Source organism: Euprymna scolopes, chromosome 5, assembly GCF_053919585.1.
Source record: "Euprymna scolopes isolate OS-2025 chromosome 5, ASM5391958v1, whole genome shotgun sequence".
Classification (NCBI taxonomy): domain Eukaryota; kingdom Metazoa; phylum Mollusca; class Cephalopoda; order Sepiida; family Sepiolidae; genus Euprymna; species Euprymna scolopes.
The window spans coordinates 17,602,123-17,628,820 of NC_136486.1; positions in this window are offsets into that span (position 1 = coordinate 17,602,123).

The following is a 26,698-nucleotide window of genomic DNA, read 5'->3' on the forward strand; positions in this document are numbered from 1 at the left end:
CTTTTTACTTGTTCGGTGATAAAGGCTTGAATTAAAGTTTGAAATGCAAAAGTCAAGTATCATGGTCTAGTTGTACTCTAAGTAGAAAACATTTATTTCGAAACGCCCCTGTCATATCAAAGAACTTACTTTGGCTTTTATATGGCAGGACTTTCGAATTGTGCGATAATAAAACTCTTACATGCACTCGTGTGATGTTAGGTTCTGTAAGGTGTTAACTTTATTACAAATCGTATGTTCCTTCTTTCATCGGGATTTTTCGATTATCAATTATCGATACTTATCAAAGACATTCCGATACAAAACCTATCTAGGTACACAGCTAGGCATATAAAGTACATTTGTGTGAAATTTCATAACAATCTGTCAAGTCGATTCGGAGTCCATAGGGAACGAAGTTATACGCGCACACAGACAAATTTCCTCTTATATAACAGTAGATATGTCTGTAAATATATTTAACTATGCTATCAGAAACAACCAGTACTGCAAGTCTTATGTTATACATATAACCAAAAAAAAAATTTATGTTCAGGTTTAATGATGAAGTAAACACTTCCTTTAAATCATTGTATGCATTCAATATATTTGTCAAAGAACAGTAAAGAATAAGTTTGGGTGAACCCAGCATTTACCATCTAAGGTATGCAGATGACACGGTTTTGATAGCACAATCCGAAGAGACCCTCTAACACACGGGTTCTCAATCGGAGTCCACATGGACCCTAGGGGTCCATGAAATATTTCTGGGGGTCCACAGGCAAAACATAACAAAATACAATATATAGATATTAGTAAAGAATTATTATCATTCTAATTTAAATTATTATTATTATGATTATTATTATTATTATTATGATTATTATTATGATTATTATTATGATTATTATTATTATTATTATTACTATTACTATTACTATTATTATTATTATTATTATTATTATGATTATGATTATTATTATGATTATTATTATTATTATTATTATTATTATTATTATTATTATTATTATTATAGTTGTTGTAGAATACTTTATTTCCATTAAATTAGTTTTCATTTAAAAATATGCTTAATTATATAATATTTCTTTGATTATTAAAACCTCAAAATTTATATGAGTGTAAAATAGAAGATTGTCTTATGACCAATAGTTATGAAGGGGTCCACCAACATAAAAAGAAGGGAAAAGGAGTCCATGAGTAAAAAAAAAAGGTTGAGAACCACTGCTCTAACATAAATTGGGATCTGTGGTAGAAGCAAATTAAAATAAAGGAATTGCTTTAAACATCTATATATGGTACGCATGAGAGTATCCAAGAGGACCGAAGCGTGACCATCGTCATAGATGGCCTGTCAGCTATAAAATGACGTCATCGCCATAGGTTCTAGCAAGCAAGGTAAATGGAACGCAGACTGTAGATAATGAGCAGACATTTTTTACAGAAAGTGTTAGAAAACTTCAAAATTGGATTAAAAAAGATAAACATGATACTTTGTACTGAAACTCATCCAATATTAATAATAAAAATATTAATAATAAAAAACGAATTGAAAGGGAGAAAAGGTGTTAAAAAGTTTTTTAAAAAAAAGGAATACGATTTAATTTGTATGAAACTGAAGTTTATTCAATAGAAATAAATAAAAATGAACAATAAATATTTTTTAAATCAAAATAACAATATTTTAAAAATCAAAACTGAAAAACAAACGAGGAATTAGTTTAACTGAAATACGAACAATAAATTAGTTTAACTGAAATACGAACAATAAATTAGTTTAACTGAAAAACGAACAATAAATTGGTTTAACTGAATAACGAACAATAAATTAGTTTAACTGAATAACGAACAATAAATTGGTTTAACTGAATAACGAACAATAAATTAGTTTAACTGAATTACGAACAATTAGTTTAACTGAATAACAAACAATAAGTTAAAAAATAAATTCAAACAAATGTTAGTATAAACAAAGTTACTAAAGCAGAAATATTCCAAAGATTGAATATTAAAACTTTTCAAACATCTGTTGTAGAATTTAATTAAAAGTTTGAATTTTTCTTTTTCTGATATTTTTTTACTAATATTGTCATTCTCTTTGTGACAAAAATAGTTTATAAGGGAATTCGATATCAGCATTTTTTCAATTTGCTGAATAGTGTCACCCTCATCACAAGAGTCAACATGAAATAATCGATTTTGATCAGCCAAAATATTTAAAGTTGTGTATATGGCTAATTTTCTCTGATGAATCGAATGTAAAAAAGAATCGCATTTTTGTAAGTTTGTTCATAACTATATAATTATAAAAGACAAAATTATTAGTTATATCATTTGGATATAGCAGAGAACCTCTGTTAATACCCTGAAAGTAGCTATTTAATTCAGCTATTTCTTCAACAGCCTCTCTCCCGGATATTAAATTTTTGCAGCTATTGCATTTCAGTTTTTTGAAAACTGCATGACAGCAATAACCTGCTGAGTATAATATAACAGGAAGTACTTCCTTGCATTGATTAACATCATCTTCTGTTACATCTATGTTAAATTTATAAACATGTAACTCTTGCTCCCTTGTCATTTCATCCCAGATAGTTTCTTTTAAAATTTTTAATTCAATAGTTCGATTAATAATTGGTGAGCTCAATTTTAAAACTGACAACTTTCTGATTTTTTTTTTCACATTCATACACCTTACGTATCGATATATTATACTGATCTCCACTAAGTTGTCGATACTGGCCAAACCTTGCCTCAAGGTTATCTGTCTGAAACTTTCCTGGTAATATATACACCATATTCAGTACATTTATACAATATTTAGTCAATTCTAAAATTGCGTAAGTAGTATGGTGCAAAGCAGTATATGTTTCCTTTGTTAACTTACCAGTTCTTCCAGGAATGCTATTCCAAGTTTCTAATCAGTCACAGAACACATTTAGGAAATTATAATTATCACTATTTAATGTCAGTGGATTAGTATATTTATTACGAAGTCGACAACCTTTATATGGTGTTTTCACATTCAGAATTGTCCACCAAATATAAAATATTTGAATGTATTCTGCGATTTCTGTATAATTTGGCAAGCATTCCTGTTTCCCTAAGGTTAGCAAACCTTGAATAGTATATTCGTTGAAAATTTGCAAAACCAAATTAACATTTTGCCTTTCAAAAGTAGTCGGAGAAAGAGCTATTGAAGTCAACTTATAGCAATATTTTACAAGTGATTGAGATTCTAGGGCATAAAGTTTATGTAAATCGCATTGAAATTTTGCAGAAATAAGTAGAACTAAAAAGATAAATGATTTTTCTTATTTAGAATTATTTAAACAAGGAATTCCGTTTTTACGATATCGCTTTTATTAAATTGTTAGGTGAAAGTCATAATATTTTCACCATACTCTCCATTTTAAATAAGTTTCTAAATAATAAGTTAAAGTACATGCAAAATTCATTTTTTATATACAAAACATTCATTTTTATTTTAAAATACGTTCTAAAAAAATAAATAAATAAAAATAAAAAGGCGCGTTTTTTTTAACTATCTCAACCATTTTAACACTTACTCTGCTATATTTAGATGGAGTAAAATCCTTTATTTTTATTGCATTAATCCACTGGTAAATTATTTCCTTTTTGGGGGGAAATGAAAACACGGTAACTTTTGGTCCATTTTCGTAGTTACCTCGGCATTTTGGAACTATACATCTCGAAGACATGTTTAAATTTATTTAACCCTCCAAAACTTTAAACCAACTTCCGGTTTATTCATGAGACACGTGACCAAATTTCAACTGACCGATATTCATGACATCACCAGACTAGATTATAGTCGTCGATAGGCCATCATATTACGGTAGCCACGACCGAAGTCCCAACATGCAAGCTGCGAAGTCGCAATGTACCAGTTAAACAAGTTGATAAATTCAAATATCTCGACTGCTGGGTGATATCTGATGGAGGATGCACTATTAAAATACAAAGCCGCAGTCAAATTCGCCTTCAAGAGACTCTCATCAATCATAACAAACATAAACATTAAAATGAACTCCAAATTCAGAATATTCCGAACGTATGTCTGTTCTTTTTTTTTTTTTTTTTTTTTTTTACAAAGGCATCACCACATTATCAAGGCCCAGAGGCCACTCAAGGATAAGGGTTTTATATGGTTGTTAGTGCTGGGCAATGACATATACATGCGAACTCTAACTTACATGTGTTAGGCTACAGGTCTCTCATAACTGTAGCGTAACAGATAAAATATTAGGTTATATTCAGTTCTAAGTGAAACTCTTCATAAAGTTCTATTATTAGTGCGGGCGAGACTAAAAACACAATTTGAAACTGCTTAAGATTTTTTTCTGGTTATGGCTGACGAAACGATATAATTCTACCTCAGTGGATTGAATAAATGGCTATGTTCCTAATTCCTTGCAGATTACTGAACCCGGCAGAAAGAATCAAAAGTTCGATACGATACACATGAAAAAAGGTTGGAGGTTACATCGGTCGAAACGTTGTGCGAATAATAATCAAGAATAGTAGCATGCATGCATGCAGCAGCCTTGCTGTTTAGACAGCATCGGCGACCACGGCTCCCCAAATTATAGAGCCATGGTAATCTCGGGAAGACAAGTAAAAACGGTAGTTTCCCGTTGCTTTCGTCTTAATTCGGAGGGGGGAGGCGTGCATCTCCGCCCGTGAGTTAAACGTACCTCCAGAATTCAATCTCGAAATTTCTACAACTCAGCACGGTACATACAGCGCCTAGCCTTCCCAAATGGTCACCCATCTGGTACTCGCCAGACTTATCGTTGCTTGACTTCGATGAAGGGGCGAGAAACGGTCTGTCAATGTGATTGCGCCGTATATAAGATAATAACAGCTGTCTAAAAAAATCCAAATAATACAGAAGACATCATTGTCCACTAGATTACGAATTCATTTTTGGAGAGAATGCTCTGAGCGGCACTTTTTCAGATATGGTATCTTAGTAGTACTCTATCTTAGGACATTTCTGACTTTTAGGTAGGGATAATTATTTAAATTTATTCGGCGATATTTTAATTTCTATAGACTTTCATCTAACTTGTATTGCATTTATTTCGTTAAACCTGTATGGTCCTATGAATCGACAACTGTCACATTCAGTTCACCTCTCCCCCCCCCCTTTCAAGAGTGGGGCAATTAATTGATTCTACCCAGCAACCCCTGTAAATTCAACGAAAACGAAGCAAAACTCAACGAGGGTCCGATTCAATCAAATCTTTTGCACATTTTGCCGTTGTATTCTATTTTCTTGACTTCTGAATCGAATTATAAATTCGGGCGTGATTGTAAATTTCGTTTGATTTCATTGCATAAATGTCTGCCGAGAGCAAATGTTTTACTGTTTGTTTTTGTTTTGTTTTTTGTTTGAGGGGGGGGCGTTTTTTTTTGTTTTTTTTGTTTATAAGTTCTGCAGGTGGCTGAGCTTTTCAAGTGGGTAGACTTCGTTTAAAACGTATTCATAAATCACACTTGTGTATTCATAGCAGCTTTCCCTCCTCCGTTGTTGACAATACGCTTTAATTATTTCCATTTAAAGGGAGATAAATGCTCTTTTAATCGGTCTTGCTCTCTACACGATTAAATAACACATCCGCATGCCAACAATCCTCTTAAAACGGGTGTCTTGTTTCTAAGTCAAATGCTGGTAGTTTCAATCTGGGTAAACTTTACAACGTTTGCTAATGGGCTAGGAGACCAGAGTTCAATCCTCGGTCAAGTCGTACCATCACGAAAGCTATTGGACATACAATTGCACAATTAATTTCTGCGTAATTTGTGGCGGCTTGCTATCCAGAAATTAATTACCTGCATATCTATTGATTCTGCACTGATAGAAAGATTTATCCAACCTTGATAAAGTTCAAAATCGGCTTCGAAATCTAGTAAGTGATGCCCTTTTTTCTTCTTTGCAGCCTCTTTCCCACAGAAAAGACGTTGCGAGCCTGTCTCTGCTCTGTTGTTATTTTCATGGCAAGTGCTCGACTAAACCCCAATTAATGGTTCCCCCTTGCCAAACTTTCACAAAAAAACACTCAACTAGCTACAACCACTATAAAAGATTTCCCTAATTCTTTATCTGTGCCTAAATATAAACGCAGATTCCATGAACAAAGCTTTTCTCACAGAATTGCCCGCATGTGGAACATTGTTCCACTGTTCTGCTTCTTGGTTGAATACAACATCATAGCCTTCTAATCCAATGTAAACAAGTTTCTTGTTTAGCCGTTCCCATAAATAATCAAATGCTACCTAATTTACACCATTAATGATTACTTCACCACAATCTTACTTTCATTAACCCTTATCCTCGAGTGGCCTTTCAACATTGATAAGTGGTTACTCCAAGTAAAAATAAAAAGTCTGCGTTCATCTGGGAAGCTGTGTGTTCTGGGTGAAGGGCTTAACCTATCCTGGGGGAATGCCGCCTCAAGTCAAGTTTTACCTAAATGTACATATATTTTACCTACATGTACATATATTTTTACCTACTTGGCCTTTTGGTCAAGATCAAAGTGTAGATCAAAGTGTAGTATCTGTTCCGGCAGATACTGCAAGCAAAGACCATATGTGGGGGCGACCCCACATATAAGACCTTGGTCAATGTAGGGGCAACCCTTCATACCAATTGTCACTATCCAGCTCCCCTACTCCCCGGGGAGTTGGTCCCCATTTCCCCTTCACTCCTCACATTAAAAATCGGCCTTGTGCCTAATTTGCTCGGTGGGGAAGCAAATAAATACCATCTGTTCCGGCAGATACTGCAAGCTATGACTAGCTATGACTAGCAAAGACCAGATGTGGGGGCAACCCCACATGCCTGACCTTTAACCAGCTCCCATTTCCCACCTCTCGGGAGCTGGTCCCCTTTTTTCCCTTCCCCCTCCCTTCACTCTCACATTAAAAATTGGCCTTGTGCCTAATTTGCTCGGTGGGGGAGCAAATAAATACCATCTGTTTCGGCAGACCCCACATATAAGACCTTGGTCAATGTAGAGGCAACCCTTCATACCAATTGTCACTATCCAGCTCCCCTACTCCCCGTGGAGTTGGTCCCCATTTCCCTTTCACTCCTCACATTAAAAATCGGCCTTGTGCCTAATTTGCTCAGTGGGGGAGCAAATAAATACCTCAAAGTGTAGTATCTGTTCTTCAGATGCTGCACTTCCATTTCTTGTTCTCTTTCGGTGGAGGATCAGTCCTTCACGACTGAGACAATTTTTTTATTTTTGTACTTTTTCTCCACGTTAAAAAAACGACCCTGGTGTCTAACTCTGTCCCGTGGGGAGGCATAGTAAATAGGTACATGCACATAGCTCTACGAGGTCCTGTAAGGCACGTTCGATCTCATAAACGATTGTTTTCATCGATAGAATGTAAAGAATACGATGCCGATAATCTAACAGTTTCAATATCTATTAAAAGCAACGTTTTTAATTAGAAAACCTGAACAAAACGTGCGCTAATATATAGAAGTACAAGAGTTCGCGTGGAGGTTCTTGTCGCAACCAGTTTCCGTTGTCCTTAGCGTGTATAAATGGTCGGGAGGCCAGCTTCTTTCTCGCCTGTATGTTAGTTTATAAGAATGTTTACTAATCAAAGAGGAGTAGTGATGATGAAACCAGAGAAACCAGTTACTTGTGTGCGCGTTTGAGACAGTAGATGGAGATATGGATAGGTAGATAGTTTTTTTTTTTTTTTTTTTTTTACAAAGAGGTCATCACTTATCAAGACCCGAATGCCACTCAAGGATAAGAGTTAATGAATGTAAATTGTAGTTTAGTAATTGTTAATCGTGTAGATTAGGAAGCATTTGAATTATTTAAAGGAACGGCTCAACAAGAACTTGCTTACATTGGACTTTAAGGCTACTATATTGTAATGAACTGGGAAGCAGGCCAATGGAATAGTGTTCCACGTGTATGCAGTTCTAGGAAATAAACTTTGTTCATGGAATTAGGCACAGATAAAGAGAGGGGAAACTGTTGATAGTGGTTGTAGCTAGTCGAGTGTTTTGTGAAAGTTTGCAATGGGGGGAATAGATTAAAACCCAGACAAGTACTTGCCATAAAAATAAAGATAGAGCAGAGACAGACCCGCAACGATTTTCTGTGGAAAAGAGGTTGCAGGGAATAAAAAAGGGCCTATCTCATTACTTTTTGTTATATTGTCCGCGACCATTCTTATCCTCGCGAGAGCTTTTCGGGGGACGACGTCTGCATTCGCTTGCTTACGTTTTCAACTGGAACGAAACAAAAATATCTCTGCCTAGAAGTTACGTGACGTCATTAATATACGTTCTGATGTCACCTCTGACTCTTAGGCGCCACTCAAACTTTACGTTCATATAAAGATGTTCGTTATGTCACAAACCATATGCTATCCTGGCAGGTTTGAGACAACAGGTCACCTTTTTTTAACCATTTATCCTTCGCAGAGAAATCTAATTTTTTTTTTTTTTTTTCAAATTACTTTCTGATAAATAACTACTTGCATTTACTCTGCGTTACCCGGTTTGGTCAGCATAATGGTAAAAATGTTCGCTAATAAACTTGGAGATCGAGGTTCGATCCTCGGTCGAATTATGCCAAAGACTTGAAACATCGTACTTTATGTCTCGTTTGCTACACTCTACATTATAACGTGAAATACCAATGTAGAGTACAATAATCCTACTAAACTAGTGGCATCCTTCTTATATTTCTGTGTAGTTGCTTATGAAAAGGGGGTGTTCAGATCGTCCTTAACAATGGTATTCCATTTCACTATTACTTTAATATTGTTTTACAAAAAACGCGTACAAGAGGAAAGATCGGCAACTAATGCATGATTAACCATTATGAATTTTAATGTTTCCATTTGACGTCAACTTGATTGTTGTGTGTATGACAAGAGGTTGATTGCGCAACTTAGAGGATACATCAAAAATACATATGACGTCACTCAAAAAGAGTTGGTGATAGCGAGAGAGGCCGTTTGGAACCACGCATGGGCGTCGGATATGTAATGACATAGGTTGACAAGATATGACTACTTACTGGTTCTCTCCCTCTCTCTCTCTCTCTCTCTCTCTCTCTCTCTCTCTCTCTCTCTCTCTCTCTCTCTGCCCCATTCCACACTAAGCGGTGATTTGGATAGTGGCGTAGCTAGACCTTTTGCCGCCCGGGGCGGTAGTAAAATTTGCCCCCCCCCCCGGGCATCTGGGTGCCCGGAAAATTCGTCCGTGGAAAATTCGTCCATTTTTGCTAGGTAGGAAAACTGGTCCATTATTATTAAGTTAACATTTATTCTGTAGTTGCTTAATTTTCATACCTTGCGAAACTTAGTTCTATGGTATCTAATTTTCCTAAATTCAATTAAATTAAAATTAAAATATGAAAACTGATTTTTAATATTTTTTATTCATTTGAGATTTTATCTGTTTTCCTTTTGTTTTAAGTAGATGGTGGGGGTTGCCCGGGGTGATTTTGTTCGATCCCCCAGCTAGCAATTGTAAAGCTTACAAGGAGTTATAAAAAGTATGCTACAAAAACAAACGTTTGATACTTTCAAAGTCTTAGCCTAATGAATTGAACAGTAATAAAATTAATGAATTCAAACTTTCGCATCTAATGTTATTTCCTCTTTGATGTCGGTGTATATACACCCAAATATCCAACTTTCTTTTCGCACCTATTCGATAAAAATTTATATGAAAGTTCCCCTTTAAGTATGAAATTTTTCTGAGGTCATTTTGGTTTTTTGGTGCTTGGCCGAAGCCTGGGCTTGGCCCTATCCTGTTAGGTCAGCCGGTCACTGAGCATATCTCCAGAAATAATTAATGCTTGCATTTTTTAAACTTAGTGATTGAAATGAATTAAAGCAATTTCTTCTCAATTAATGGAAATTTTGAAAACTCCAAACTGTTAAACTATTTATCAAGTAATCATTTACAATTGCGTTTGGAGTTTTCAAAATTTCCATTAATTGAGAATAAATTGCTTTAATTCATTTCAAGATCGGTTTTTAATGTAGAGAAAGTTCAACCTAGATTAAAACAAAAAAATTGCCTCAATCTTGAAGGATATATTATATATATATTTGTTTTTTGAAGATTAACAGATTATCAAATGCGGGGGGGGGCAAATCTTACGATCGCCGCGGGCTGCAAATACTGTTCCTGTTTAATTTTTCAACATTTTTCAGAACATGTAAAGCAACTGCTTTCTTTGAAAGGTTACATAGAGAATTTATGCAATTTAAAAAAAAATTGTTTTACAAATAAAATAAATTTACATCGTATTTTGAGTTATTCTCATTTTAGTTTTAGTGATAATTTAAAAATAATAAATATTTATAATTAGTACCAATAATGAAAAATTAAATTAAAAATTTAAAAGAATCGGTTTTGGAATCGCAAAATAGGGACACATTTTTCCGATTCCGATACCTCCAATACTTCAGAATTTTACAAACTTTCGGTATAAAATTTCAGATTTTTTGTTAGCTTTTATATATTTTTTCTATTTTCTATTTTTATCCTCTCAAAATGCCGCCCCTGACATGTGCTGCTCGTAAATAAGAGACACATTTTTCTGATTCTGATACCTAAAAAACTTCCGATTTTTTACAACTTTTTCAGTATAAAATGTCAGATTTTTTGTTAGATTTTGTTTATTTTTATTTATTTTTTCTACTTTCTATTTTTACTCTCTCAAAATACCGCCCCCTGACATATACCGCTCGCAAAATAGGGACACCTTTTTGCGATTCCAATAACTACAAAAGTTCCCATTTTTTACAACCTTTTCGATATAAAATTTCAGATTTTTTGTTAGCATTTTTTTCGATTTTCCCCTTTTACCATCTCAAAATGCCGCCCCCATGCCGCCCCCCTGACGCTCAGAAAATAGGGACACATTTTTTCTGATTCCGATACCCCCCAAAATTCCGATTTTTTACAACCTTTTTGGTATAAAATGTCAGATTTTTTGTTAACTTTTGTTTATTTTTATTTATTTTTTCTACTTTCTATTTTTACCCTCTCAAAATGCCGCTTCCTCAGGTGTGCCGCCCGGGGCGGACCGCCGCCCCCGCCCCCTTAGTTACGCCAGTGGATTTGGAACGAAGGTAACGTTGAATAAATGATTCGTTGTCTTGTATTAGAATTGTATCAAGTTACTCTTTTTAAAGGTAACGTAATATGCGGCCGCAGCCGAGATTGAACTCACTACACGAGTTTGTAGTGTAATTCAATTCTTGTCCGTAGCTGAATACTTAATGCTTCGCCAAGGCTATCAAGGGTATTTTTTATATCGTGACGCCAGAACTAGATGGGTAGTCTACTATGGCTTAATAGAGGCCTATCTACCCTCGAGATTCGGTGATGTTCTCGACGTATGACCAAACGAACTAGTCCAGCAAGTTCAGGTCGGGGGAGGAGGAAGGCCAGTAAAAGAAAAGTACAAAGTCGTAACACTTTTTCTTAAATCAAGACTATGTCTCTTTGAACTTGTGAGCAGGTGCTGAGTCCTGCTGCCACACCCAGGGTTTGCCAGTAGCCACCTGATTGCACCAAGGGATCACCACACTCTTCAACACATCCAGGTACACTTTGGTGGCATGATACGGCCTTCACTTGAAACCATAACCGTGGGTCGTCCGATGCCTTGAGCTGTGCCTTCAAGCGTTGAACCATCCGGACTTGCATTTTGAAGGTGCTGGCATGGTTCTATTGTCATAACTTGGATTGGTGGAGAGCATGAGTTTTACACTCGTTGAACATTGTGTCACTTTCAGACATGATAGAAGGCTTCTATTGCTCTTGGGATTTGTACACAACTGGCCAACTAGTAGATGGTCTGCAACAAAGAAAGAAAACTGTTTTTAGCAAACGGAAATGGAATCATGTCATCTTTTCTAGGGCCAAAATTGTATCGTTCCACTTTGTATTTTGATAACTGCCATGAATTTCCAAAAGCAATATGAAATTGCCTACTGAAGTGTACAACCTTATTTCTTTCTTTTATTTTTTTTACTCACGTTCACCCATAACAAGGCATATCGCCACTTAGACGTAAAAGGCTACTATTTGAGACCATACCTAGGAAAGATTAACAAGATGTTGGTTTACGTTACATTTAAACTTCTGCATACCAGTACAGTCGGGGAAGCAAGTAGCAGGAAGGGAATTCCGAAGTCTAGCTGTTCGAAGGAAGAAAGTATTAGAGTAAAAAGCTTTCTGGCATTTAGAGATTTCAAATGTGAAGGGGTGTGATTTTGTTGCAACGAAAGTTTGTCGGGGATATGTACGTCGGGGGGGGCACAAGTGCGACGAGTTCATCAGATCACATTCTATTAAAATACTTGTAAAACGGACACAGGAATGCAACAGATAGGGGTTGGAGCTTATTTAACAAAGTGGGGTCTATTAGGTTGAAAACTCTTTTTTAACATCAAGTTGAAGAAAGACGAAAACATTTTCTAGCGAAATCAACTCCGAAACACCAAACGTCAGTATCAATACTAATGAGATAATCTCTGTAAACCTATGGTTTGAATTAATTAAAATGGTTGTTTTTTATTATATATTATTAGATGAGAAATCCAATTAGTATTACGCGTGTAAACTTGAGAAAAGCGTGCTTGAAATGTATTGACATTATTTGAATTAGCGAAATCACACGACATCAGGTCAAATTTGGTCGCCATCTTGTTATGATTTCGCTCATTCAGATAATGTTGACACATTTCAATAATGTTTTTTCTCAATTTGACATGCGTGAAACAAAATGTATTTTAAATGGAATGAATTTCTTATTAAATTAAAAATATATTTTTAAAAATATCATAAAATCATTTTTAATGTCGATAGGGAAATGTTCCTGCGTTTTGCTATGGTCGCGATTTTTAACGTTTGCCAGAGATTATCAAGTGGACGTAGAACATTCCTCTGTCTGTTTTACAAGTATTTTAATGGTAGGTGCTCCGACGAACTACAAGCCCTCGTACCCCTTGACGTAAATACCCCCGACAAACCCATCAAGAAGCAAAATCCCACCCCTACACAGTAGAAATCCCCAGATATAAGAAAGTGTTCTACTGTAATAGTTTCTTCCCTAGAACTGCTAGACTTTTCGAATTCCCTTCCGGAATTGTACTGACTGTACTGACATAAAACAGACACCTTGCTGCTCAACTCCCTACATAGTACTCCTGCAAATTATTTCCCAGATAGTAGCCCCCTACATCAAAGTGGCACTGTGCTTTGTTTGGAGCGAAAATGCAATAAAAAATGAACAATACTTTAAGAGGATTGAAAATAATAAATGGTAAACATTTAAAATATTCTTACTAGTTTTATAAGCAATATTTTAAAAGGCTTCACGTTATACAATTATATTGTAAAATACGCTTAAATATGATATTTTAATTTGTTCAGATTTCGCATATCTTATTATAGAGTTATTATAGAGTTGTGATTTCGAAAGTTAAAAAAAAAAAATTTGGCTGCCATCAGCTAGCATCGAACCCGAAAGCAAAACTGTAGCTTTCAAAGTTGGTGACGTTACCACTGTACCAACACGCATATAAACTGCTTAAAAATGCACTAAGATGAATGTACAAAATGTTTTACGATATTTTCAATTTGGACCCCGTTTTTGACCCCTTACAAACTATTTGAACCGGCTCAAGGCCCATAAAAGAATAGTCCATAAAAAATCAATCATTTGAGACGCTTAGCGCCGCTCTCCGATTTTCAGTTTCGGTAGAGAAAGAGTTTGAAAATATAGAGACAGACAGACAGAGACACAGTGCATTTTATATATTAGACTAACAGGGATAGGGCAGCCGGCTTTGCCTGGTCGCAAAATACGTTTAAATATATTATAATTTGTTCAGATTACGCATATATTATTATAAAGTCGTGATTTCAAAAGAAAAGAGTATTTGGGTGCCATTAGTTAGAATCGAAGCCGAAAGCAAAACCTTTAGCGCTCAAAGCTTGTGACGTTACCACTGTACCCACGTGACGCATATGAATTGACTAAAAAATTAAAAATTAAAAAACTAAGATGAATCTGAAAAATGTATAACGATTATTTTTTTTTTTTCAATTATGACCTCTTTTTGACTCCTTAAAACTATTTTAACCGACTATAGACAGATAAAACTATAGACCCATAAAAGAACGGTCTATAAAAAATCCAATCATTTGAGGCCCCTAGCGCTGCCTTGCGACTTTTAGGAGGAGAAGAGTTTGAAAATATGGAGACAGACAGACGTATAGACTTTTATATATTAGACTAGCAAGGAGTGCGCCCGGTTTTCCCAGCCGTAAAATACGCTTAATTTTGGTATTTTAATTTGTCCAGGTTTCGTATATATTATTATAGAGTCATGATTTCGAAAGTAAAAAAAAAAGTATTTAGCTGCCATCAGCTAGAATCGAAACCGAAAGCAAAACTGCAGTATTTAAAGCCGGTGATGTTACCACTGTACCAACGTGACACGCATATAAACTGATTAAGAATTAAAAATCTAAAATAAACTAAAATGAATGTAAAAAATGAATAATGCATTTTTCAATTTGGACCCATTTTTGACTTTTTAGAAACTATTTCAACCGACTAAAGACCCATAAAATAACGATCCATAAATACAAACAATCACTTGAGGCTCCTAGCGCCACTCTGCGATTTTTAGCTTCAGAGGGATAGAGTTTGAGAATATAGAGACAGACATATAGCCTTATATATATATATATATATATATATATATATATATATATATATATATATATATATATATATATATATATATATATATACAGCAAGTTATAAAATGCATATGGCGATTAAGCTATACTGAATATTCCGCGTTTCATCCACTCTAGGACTCTTCAGGCTTACTTTCGTATATTAATTTTATGTAAGTAATTTAAGTAGTTATATATATATATATATATATATATATATATATATATATATATATATATATATATACAAAACTTGATAACAAAACATTCCTATACAAAAAATAAGAATATAAAAGTTACTTTCATGTTCATAAATATTCATAGTTTGGGTTTATAGAAAGAAGTTGAGTGAATATTAGTTTTGAGTCAATATGTTTATAGCATGACATTGTGTGTGTGTGTGTGTGTGTGTGTGTGTGTGTGTGTGTGTGTGTGTGTGTGTGTGTGTGTGTGTGTGTGTGTGTGTGTGTGTGTGTGTGTGTGTGTGTGTGTGTGTGTGTGCGCGTGTGTGCGTGTGCGCGCGTATGTGTGTGTGTGTGCGCGCGTATGTGTGTGTGTGTGTGTGTGTGTGTGTTCATAGCATGGTATTGTGTATGTGTGTCTTTTTCTTCTTGTTAGTGTGTGTGTAGATGTTCTCGAGCTGATAATGCTGAGTTACTGAGTTCATTTCCCCTCGCCATACAACGAAACAATTGGTTCATATTTTACGACTTGTGTCATCTTGTGAATTTTCCAGCGATGAAATTTAAGTATTCAACGTTCACAACCCTTGGAAGTCGTATGTAGGAACGAACAAAAATCCGTTTGCTCCGTAAACTATTAGAGTATGACGAAGTCACGCCCCCTTCCTTATTAAATACGGAAGCACAAATGTGTAATAATCCAGACGTAAAATAAACCGGTTTCTGAATTTTAATATTTGTTTTCTAATATTTATTTGTATAATATAAAAGGTACTTATGCAGTTCGCGATGTATATTCGTATACTTACTTAATGATTGTCAGAAACAATATTTAAAAACCAGACACAGCATGAAGAGGATAAATAACTCTAAATGCAAACTCTAAGTCATAGTGTTCGTAAATAAATTGGACTTTTTTTTTTTTACTCACATTCACCTCCAACAAGCCATATATCACCGCTTGGGCGTAAGGGGCTACTATTTGAGACCATGCCTAGAAAAGATTAACAAGATGTTGGTTTACATTACATTTAAACTTCTGCATATCAGTACAGCCAGGGAAGCTGGTAGCAGGAAGAGAATTCCAAAGTCCAGCTGTCCGAAAGAAGAAATTATTAACGTAGAAAGTTTTCTGACATTTAGAGACCTCAACAATGAAGGACTTAAGGAGTGTGATTTTGTTGCTAAGCGAGTTTGTCGGGGATATGCACCTCGAGTGGGGCAATGAGTTTATCAGAGCACATTCCATTAAAATATTAGTTAAACATTAAAGCACATTCCATTAAAATATTAGTTAAACATTAAAGCACATTCCATTAAAATATTAGTTAAACATTAAAGCACATTCCATTAAAATATTAGTTAAACATTAAAGCACATTCCATTAAAATATTAGTTAAACAAGCACAGAAATGCAAACTCAATTTTTCGCAAATTGTCTCTGAAAATGTTTTCATTATTTTCTACGTTATTGTTTTTGGCAATTTTTTTAGATATGTTATTGCAACATGATAATAAAGTAGATGCTATTGATTTTACTGAAAATTCAATATTTCGATTTTCGAATTTCGCTTTAATAACGAAAAAGCACCGTCACTTCCTAAAGCTACCGAGGTTTACATATGTACGTGATTCATATTTAAATTAAAATCCGTTTTTTTTTGTTTTTGTTTTTGTTTTTCTACAGTCCGAACTATTATTCGTGAGAAAATTAAATGTCACAAAATAATATCAGCATGTAAAGAATGTTTGATTTGTGTTTACAGGATGACTTAGCATTGTTAATTGCCATTATTATATATCTGGCATGTTACCTTAGGTTTTCTTTGAGTCTAAGGGACATAACTCCTCGTTGTTCTTCTTTTATTTGGTTATCTCCCTTACATTGTCAACCCGCGATAATTTACGGTTGTATGATAATAATCATTCAACCACGGTAGTGGTTGAATATATGCTTAAGTCCGAAATTGAATGAATCAAGACACATTCAAACCCCCACCACTAATTCCGTTCGCAACCAAATTTCAAACAGGTTATATAGTTGGATAGAACACCTCATTAGCTACATTTTGAAAAAAAATTTCGAAAATTGGTTCAGTAGAAAAAAATAAGAAGAAGAAGAAGAAGAAGAAGAAGAAGAAGAAGAAGAAGAAGAACAACAACAACAACAACAACAACAACAACAACAACAACAACAACAAGAAGAAGAAGAAGAAGAAGAAGAAGAAGAAGAAGAAGAAGAAGAAGAAGAAGAAGAAGAAGAAGAAGAAGAAGAAGAAGAAGAAGAAGAAGAAGAAGACTGGTTTGTAAAGTATGTCACTGAGCTGAGGGAGATATATCCTAATATTACTAAGAAATTTGTTCATTTTTTTATATGAGAATCTTGGACGCTAAATTTTGGAAAGAACTTTTACAGACGTGTCAAGCTGGCCGAATGGTTATTGTACTTGACGATAACAGTGTCTTTAGGGTTTAGTTTCGATCTCAGCTCGAGTATTATTTGTGAATTGATTAGAAAAAAACATGGCGCTGTTTTACAATTTGTCACTCTGTCGCTAACAGATTCGTGCATATTTTTCAGCTTATAAATTAGGACGCGATATTTTTTATCAAAACATTAAAAAAGAAAAAAAAAGCTGCGACGAGTTTTTTATGTAACAAAGTTGATAACATTAATAATACAAAATGTACTGTTTATTATTATTATTATTATTATTATTATTATTATTATTATTATTATTATTATTATTATTATTATTATTATTGTAACAAAGCTTATAATATCAATGACACCAACATCTAGTTTTAAACGTTACAAAAAAATTAAAAAGCGACAATAGTTGTAGAATTATTGTAATTTTTATTAAACAAAAACTGTGATTTATTTTTTATGTTAAAAACTAGATGTTGGTGTAATTAATGTTATAAGTTTTGTTACAGTAAAAAAAAAAAAAAAAAAAAAAGTTGCTGCAAAAAAAAAAAAATTGTTAAAATTGTTGCAGTTTCATCCTTGTTTTATTAAAGAGTTTCATTTTTTGTATTTTTAAAGGTTAAAGTCTAATTTCTTAAAAACCTTACCATAACATTTACTTTTTAAGTAAGAAAAACAAAAGTTGCCGAACTTCCTTTTGTTTTTTGTTTTTTTCTTTTCTTTTTAACTTTAACAACTGAGACGTTGTTTTTTGTCAATATAAATATTAGTGCAGACACTAGTAAAGCATTTTTTTTTTCGTTATTTTTGACGGAAAGTGTACACTTATAATTTATGTTAGTTTATTATTATTATTATTTTTTTATTATTATTATTATTATTATTATTATTATTATTTTTATTATTATTATTATTATTTTTATTTTTATTTTTATTATTATTATTATTATTACTTTTTTTTTATTTTTATTATTATTATTATTATTATTATTTTTATTATTATTATTATTATTATTATTTTTATTTTTATTATTATTATTTTTATTATTATTATTATTATTATTTTTATTATTATTATTATTATTATTATTATTATTATTATTATTTTTTTTTTTTTTTATCATTATTATTATTATTATTATTATTATTATTTTTTTTTTTTTTTTTTTTTATTATTATTATTATTATTATTATTATTTTTATTATTATTATTATTATTTTTATTTTTATTTTTATTATTATTATTTTTATTATTATTATTTTTATTATTATTATTATTATTATTATTATTATTTTTTTTTTTTTTTTTTTTTTTATCATTATTATTATTATTATTATTATTATTATTATTATTTTTTTTTTTTTTTTTTATTATTATTGTTATTATTATTATTATTTTTATTATTATTATTATTATTATTATTTTTATTATTATTCTGTCACTTACAAAAGTAAATAAAACGAAACAAATCTTTTTTCGAGAAAGTCATTTTTTAAAATATGGTTCTTGTACAGTTTAATCAAGACATTAAAAAATGAAACATCGAAAAGAAAAAAGGTTATTTGTACGTATCCGTTATGGAATGAAGTTTGTGCTGTTACACACACGCGCGAGCGCGCTCGCACGCAAATAGACGAACGTTTATTAATTTCAATTTGCCCGTGCATTTTGCACAAAAATAAGTTCTTCCAGCAACGACATAATTTCAAATACGCCCACATGTTTTTCTCACAACAACAAAAGTAAAATGAACATATTTCTGGCGGATGTAGTTGAAGACAGTATCACGTGACACAAGCGACCAATGAGAAAATTTAGAAAATTGTCTTTTTAACGCTTTTCCAAAAACCAAAATATCAACAGTAGCAATCTTGTTTTGGGGCTGGTACAAAACGTATTTAAACGCATCAAACATTCTTTCTTCCCCTCCTTTTTCCCTTCTTTCTCGCTCTGACGTGACACAAGAACATGGCTCTCGTTTTTATATCATCGTCGCTTTCAAAGCAGTTGAAACCATAATTACATACGCTACGTGGGCACTAAAAGATCACACTTATGCACACACGCACCCATTCCGTACATTTTCTATAAGAATTAATAACAACGGACTACTTTCCTCATGGGACTTTTGAATAAAGCGAACTTCGCCAGTTAAGACAAAAACATTGAAATAAGGACATTATTTTCACACAAAACTTTCACCTTCTAATCTTATTATTTTGATGAAGGAGTTTCATCTAACATGATCTTTTAATCTTAATAACTCCTCAAAGGATTCTTCACCTGCTTTGAACATTCTAATCATAATGATTTCTCAATAACTTTTACCGATCAGACCTTTGCTTGTTCATCTTATTTTTGTTGAAAAATAAATGTGGTGCATTTTAAACGAGAAGTAGGCGCCATTTTCTTTTTTTATTATTATTATTATTATTATTATTATTATTATTATTATTATTATTATTATTATTATTATTATTATTATTTGTTTGGGGCAGAGAGATTTAATTTCACTTAAACTTATTTTCCCCTACAAGTTCTCCGAAAAAAAAAAATTAATTTAATTTCGTCAAGTACTTTTTTTTTATTATTTTTTTTTTTTTTTTACAGTGAAAACGCAAAAGGTTCGATTTTTAGGAAGAAAAGCTAGTATTAAAGATGGAGAGGAAGTGTCGTCGCTTTAAATTGAGTTATCTCCCCGTGGTGTGTTCAAGAAATTCAAATATGTCTAAGTTCAACGTGCTTTTCCGCTGTAAATAAAAATATATATATTTTAATAAAAAAAAACAAAAAAACTGCTCGATCAATTTAAGTGAATTTTTTTAGGAGAGCTTCTTCTCTTCTTCAGTCCAAAACAGATACGTACAACATAACCTTTTTTCGATATTTTCTTTTTTTTTTTTTAATGTCTTGATTAAACTGTACAAGTACCAAAAAAATTATTAATTGTATAATTGTAAAAAAAAAAAAATAAATAAATAAAAATAACCGAAACCAAAATCGATTTATTTTATTTATCGTATTAATCGAAATGTTACGGTAGAAGGGAGGTAATACTTAGTGTAAATATTACGGTTATTTCCCTTGTATTGCTAATTGAAAAAAAATGTTTAGTCTTGTTTTGTTTTTGTTTTGTTTTTTCTTTTTGTCAGCTTTATTTATATTAAATATAAAACGCAATGCATTTATTTTGAAACTAACAAGAAGCGCTCTTCCTTGCAGAGTCGTAAAATACGCTTAGATATATTTCAATTCATGCAAATGTCGTATCCATTGTTACAGAATCAATTCTCTATTGAATATTGTATTGTATATAATATTTCAGGTTTTTTTTAATGTCTTGGGTGCCATCAGCTAGAATCGAAACCAAAATATTTAGCGTTTCCTACCGTTTGAGCTGTCGCTAAATAGATAACAAAGATTTTAAATGAAACCACTTCAAGTTATTTTTGAATTTGAGCATGTGCAGAAAGAAATAGAAATGTGCCGGCAAGTTGAAATGAACATTTTTTATTTGAACTTGCCGGAATATTTTTATTCGAGTTATTCATCCATCCAAAGATTTGACTCGTTATAGACCATTCTTGGTGTATGATTACTATTTCTTGTTAATTTCAGTGTCATGTGACCTGTAGTTTAAGAGTTTATCGGTTAAATATTTACAGATAGACAGGCAAACGGACACACACACAAATTCATCTATTGCTTTATATAGATTATTCAAAAATAGTATAAGCTTTCACATGCATACTTTTATTTAACTCTCAGCTATACGATTCAGATCAAAGTGTAGTACAAGATGGATTATATAAGTTTCCAGACTTTTTTTGTACAGGCATTTAAAAATTGTTGTAGACCAATGTTATTGTTATACATCTTATGAGATGACTGACCCATTTTTCTGATTTTTTTATTCAAATGACCAGCTGCAACAGGAATTGGAATACACTCTACTAAAGCCTGATTGTCACAACTGGTGAATTTCAAAAATGCAAATCTGGACGTGAGAACATTTTAGAAAAACGGTGTGCAATAAAATTTTGTTTTAAATTTGAAAAAATGCCACCGAAACGTATGAAATACTTCAGACTGCTTTTGAACCATCCTGCATGAATCGAGCATCAGTTTTTGATTAGCATAAGAGATTCGAAGAAGGTAGGGAGTTTGTTAAGGATGATGAGATGTGTGGGAGGAGTAAGAAAGTCAGAATACGAGAGCTGATTGGCCAAATAAAGAATTTCATAGATAAGGATTTCGGACAACTATAGAGACTAAGTGCACAGTTTGATGTCAGTGTGGGAACTGTACACACAATTATTTGTTAAGAACTGAAGATGCAGAAGATTTGCACAAAGTTTGTCCCAAGAGTGCAGTCAACAACTCCATCCTTGTTACAGACTATTTTACCAAGATGGGCATCAAGACAGTTCCTCATCCTCCCTATAGTCCAGACCTTGCTCCCTGTGACTTTTAGCTATTCCTTAAGCTCAAGGAAAACCTTAGAGGCTGTCGTTATGAGACAATTGAGGAGATGAAAGAGGCTGTAACGAGGGTCATTGACATGCTCATTCAAGAGGATTTCCATGGAACCTTCCAGAAATTGTTGGAATGATACACCAAGTGCATTGCAACCAGAGGAGATTACTTCGAAGAGGACTAGAGTTTCATGTGTGTACTATCAATAAAAGTGCCCATATGGAAAAAGCCTGAAAAATTATTGAAGGCACCTCGTTTATGTGCCCATATTAAGACAACGTCTTTTATGTGCCCATATTAAGACAACATCTTTTATGTGCCCATATTAAGACAACGTCTTTTATGTGCCCATATTAAGACAACATCTTTTATGTGTCCATATTAAGACAACGTCTTTTATGTGCCCATATTAAGACAACGTCTTTTATGTGCCCATATTAAGACAACGTCTTTTATGTGCCCATATTAAGACAACATCTTTTATGTGCCCATATTAAGACAACATCTTTTATGTGCCCATATTAAGACAACGTCTTTTATGTGCCCATATTAAGACAACGTCTTTTATGTGCCCATATTAAGACAACGTCTTTTATGTGCCCATATTAAGACAACATCTTTTATGTGCCTATATTAAGACAACGTCTTTTATGTGCCCATATTAAGACAACATCTTTTGTGTGCCCATATTAAGACAACGTCTTTTATGTGCCCATATTAAGACAACATCTTTTATGTGCCCATATTAAGACAACGTCTTTTATGTGCCCATATTAAGACAACATCTTTTATGTGCCCATATTAAGACAACATCTTTTATGTGCCCATATTAAGACAACATCTTTTATGTGCCCATATTAAGACAACGTCTTTTCTGGTCTCTTCCAAATAGGGAAAAGAGAATTACTGAATAAAGAAGGGAGTTTTTTTATGTTTACAGTGATCGTTGAAAGGCACACACAACCTTGTGTCACATCCTACCTAGAGTGGTGGTGGTGGGGGTCTAAATACAAACTCTCATCAATATATCAACATTAAAACATAATCATATTTTTCATATGCATACACATACAATTGTTGTTATGCTGGGGCAACATCGGGTAGCCTTGCTGATAGTCGATTTAGAACATCGACTATTATTATTAAAAAAGTAAAATGTTTGATAATGAACATGATTATTGTTTTGTAATTGTTACGTAGAAAAACGTATACAGAGAGAATATTATTGTGACAAAAGAAATTTTAGTAAAATATTTTGGTTAATCACAGAGAAATAATGAGATGGACACATGCAGTGTCAGTTTTAGAACCTAGGAGTAAAAAAACAATAAATTTGGCCAGAAAACGTGACCGAAGGTCACGTGCTGATCTTTGTATGGTCGAGTGACGTAAGCATAAAATAATATTTTCTTATATACAAGAGAGTTAGGAGTTAAGGGGAAACAGAGCTAGAGAGAGGGTTAGACAGACAAAATAACTGTTAGAAACAAGGCCTGTAATGGCCGTGTATGGGAATGAAGCAGACTCTAAGACAAGCATACAATCTTCCAACAAGGAAACATTAGTGAAATAAAACATGTCTAAAAATATAAACGAGGCCTCTTGGTCGTTTCTTTGGACGTAATGTTCATTTTAGCTTTTTGCAGATTCACTAATCAAGATCCAAATGAACAAAGGTATGATTTCTTTATTGGCAAGATACAAAACCATCCAGAACTGTGCTCCATATTGTAAATGTCTTGTACCCCCATGACACACACGCACACATCCCGAAGGATTTATGAACACTCGACGACATGAAGAAGCTTAACTATACACATAACTCATCATATACCCAACGCACTTTATATACAGCGCCTTATATCTATATAGACCTTATGCACCCCATAACGTAACACAATTATAGAGAGAACTTGAATGCCTACTAGAAACTATCATCGAGTTTCTACAGGAGTTTGGTAGGACAACGTGTCAGGAGGATAGTTTTTGCTACAACTAAATCATAACTAAATATTCAAAATCACATTTCGTATTCACAGCTCAAATAAGATTTCCTCATTTTGGCTAACCAATACTAGCTTTTTTTTTTTTACTCTCGTTCAACCATAACAAGGCATATCACCACTTGCATGTGAGGCGCTACTATTTAGAACCATGCCTAGGAAAGATTAACAAGATGTTGGTTTACGTCAAATTTAAACTTCTGCATTCAATACAGTCGGAGAAGCAGACAGTAAGAAGGGAATTCCAAAGTCTAGCTATTCAAAGGAAGAAACTATTAGAGTATAAAGCTTTCTGGCATTTAGGGATCTTAAGAGTGAAGGGGTGTGATTTTGTTGCAAAGCGGGTTTTATGAGGAATGGTGCACCTTCTTCAAGTGATTTTGCCTTAAGTAATAGCACTAAGCTGGATACTCCACCAGAATAGATGAATTCTTGTTTTGGAATCCTGTAAAAATAAGAGACATCAAGAAAGATATACTATAATATATTTAAATGGTAAATTGTTCTTAACTTCTTTACTAATACATTTTTTGAGATGTAGAGAAAACGGAATATTCGAATATCTATTTTTTTTTTCTATAAAGTAGTCACCGCTTATCAAGGCCTGGAGGCCACTTAAGGATAATGGTTAATGAGTGTACAGTTGTCAGTGGGACAATATTGTAGTAATCGTTAGTAGTGTAAATTTAGTAAATTGGATTACTTAAGGGGGTAGCTCATCAAGAACTTATTTACGTTGGACTTGAAAACGACCATATTTTAGTCAGCTGGAAAGCACGCAAACGGAAGACAGTTCTACGGGTGAGCAGTTCTAAGAAAGAAGCTTTGTTCATGGAATCTATGTTTAGGTTTAGGCACAGATAAAGAGTGGGGAGAATTATTGATAGTGGTTTCAGCTAGACGAGAGGTCAAAGAGGTCAAGGGAGTGGGCTTTTTGACGTCTTAGAACTTTGACTGAAATAAAAGAAAGCAAACAGAGAACTATTACATGCCTACAACTTGGATGCCTGCTAGACATTCCCCTCGAGTTTCTCAGTCTCTCTGTACACGGGTTTGTCAAGATAACATGACACAAGGATACTCCCCCCCCACACACACACACAAACAAACTCTGATCAATATTCCTATATTTAATATAATTATCCACTAACACAGACAACGAAACACGTGTCAGTGGATAATTCAAAAGTATCGCAAGCAAAAACAAATAATAACATCCAGCAGTCATATGAGATAGTTCAACCATCTAACCATGAGGTCTCGATTTTGAATCTCGCTAGATTCAGCCACTCTGATGAGGCGTAGATGACGAAACACGTGTCAGTGGATAATTATATTTTAAACAGTATATATGCCGCTCCCCATTTGGGGTACCAAATTGGTTAAAGGAAAAAATATTCCCAATACACATTTAGGTAAAAACGCACTTTTGTTTAAAAATTTAATTCATTCCAAAGTATCGCAAACAAATAATGACATCTATATTCAAAATAACAAATTATGAAATCACTACATGGTAGCATACGAAAAATGGTCCACCTTCTCCAAGTGATGTTACCTCAAATACGAGGGTCGTTCCAAAAGTAAAGCAAACTATTTTTGAACTCAAAAACAAAAACAAATATGAAGACGTAATGCCATTCAAAGCGAGCGACTTTTAATGTTCCAGAATTTATTTTTCTATGCACTTTTGTCAGCCTCTTTTGATGCCTCAGCCATAAAAGTCCAGAGCGTGCTTTATGATTCACAACTCTGTCACCACTTTGAAATCAACAAACCCATCTGTGTTGACATTAACTGCATCAGCTTTGTAAACGTTTAACAAGCACCTGTCAACGTTGACTGGTTCAATTTTTTTCTGCATGGAGGAAGTCAATGACGCATTGCTGCTTTTGATGAATGTTCATGACAGGGGTTGTTTTCTAAGAGTCTCATACTGTCAATATCTGCAACAGAGAGATGAAACTTTCAGATCCTGAATGTATAAGTTCAGTCATCATAACAATACAATTTGCAATCCCATATTGATCCATTTGGGCGGAATAAAAAATAAGAAGCATTACTTTGGTCCCTCATAGTGTAATATTTTCTGGAATCTAGGAACTTCTGTAGTGAAGGGGCGTGATTTTGCTGCTATTTGGTGGATCAGAGGTTTAAGAAGCGAGTAACTCTCTCTCTCTCTCTCTCTCTCTCTCTCTCTCTCTCTCTCTCTCTCACACACACACACACACACACACACGCACACACTAATTATTGCTAGTGTTGAGATGCTTAAGGTGGAACTGGAATAATCAGAATCTTTTGGATTATTGGAATCTATATTGAAATGGGAAAAAATTTGTGCTTTATTTTCGATGTCAAAAATATTCTCATTCATTTTGTTTTTGTTTTTGTTTTTGTTTTTGTTTTTTTGGTTCTCATGTACTTGTTTTGTTCCTGTTTCCACTTTCGTTTTTGCTCACTCACATGCCCTTATTCCGAATTCGTAACAGTGGGCTGGCATCAATAGATGATGATGATGATGATGATGATGATGATGATGATGATGATGATGATGTTGTTGTTGTTGTTGTTGTTGTTGTTGTTGTTGTTGTTGTTGTTGGCGGCGGCGGCGGCGGCGGCGGCGGCGGCGGCGGCGGCGGCTCACAAGGAGTTTTCACACGGGTCATCAAAGATCTCTTCTTGAAAGTGGTGTTCCCTGGAAGCTGAGTGACAACAAGTCTCCCCAGATTTCCAGTGCTCTCCATCTCTTTTAATAACTTTTGCAAATAAATTTGCATTATCGCAACAGGTCCCCCCTATTGATTTCTCGTTGGCAGC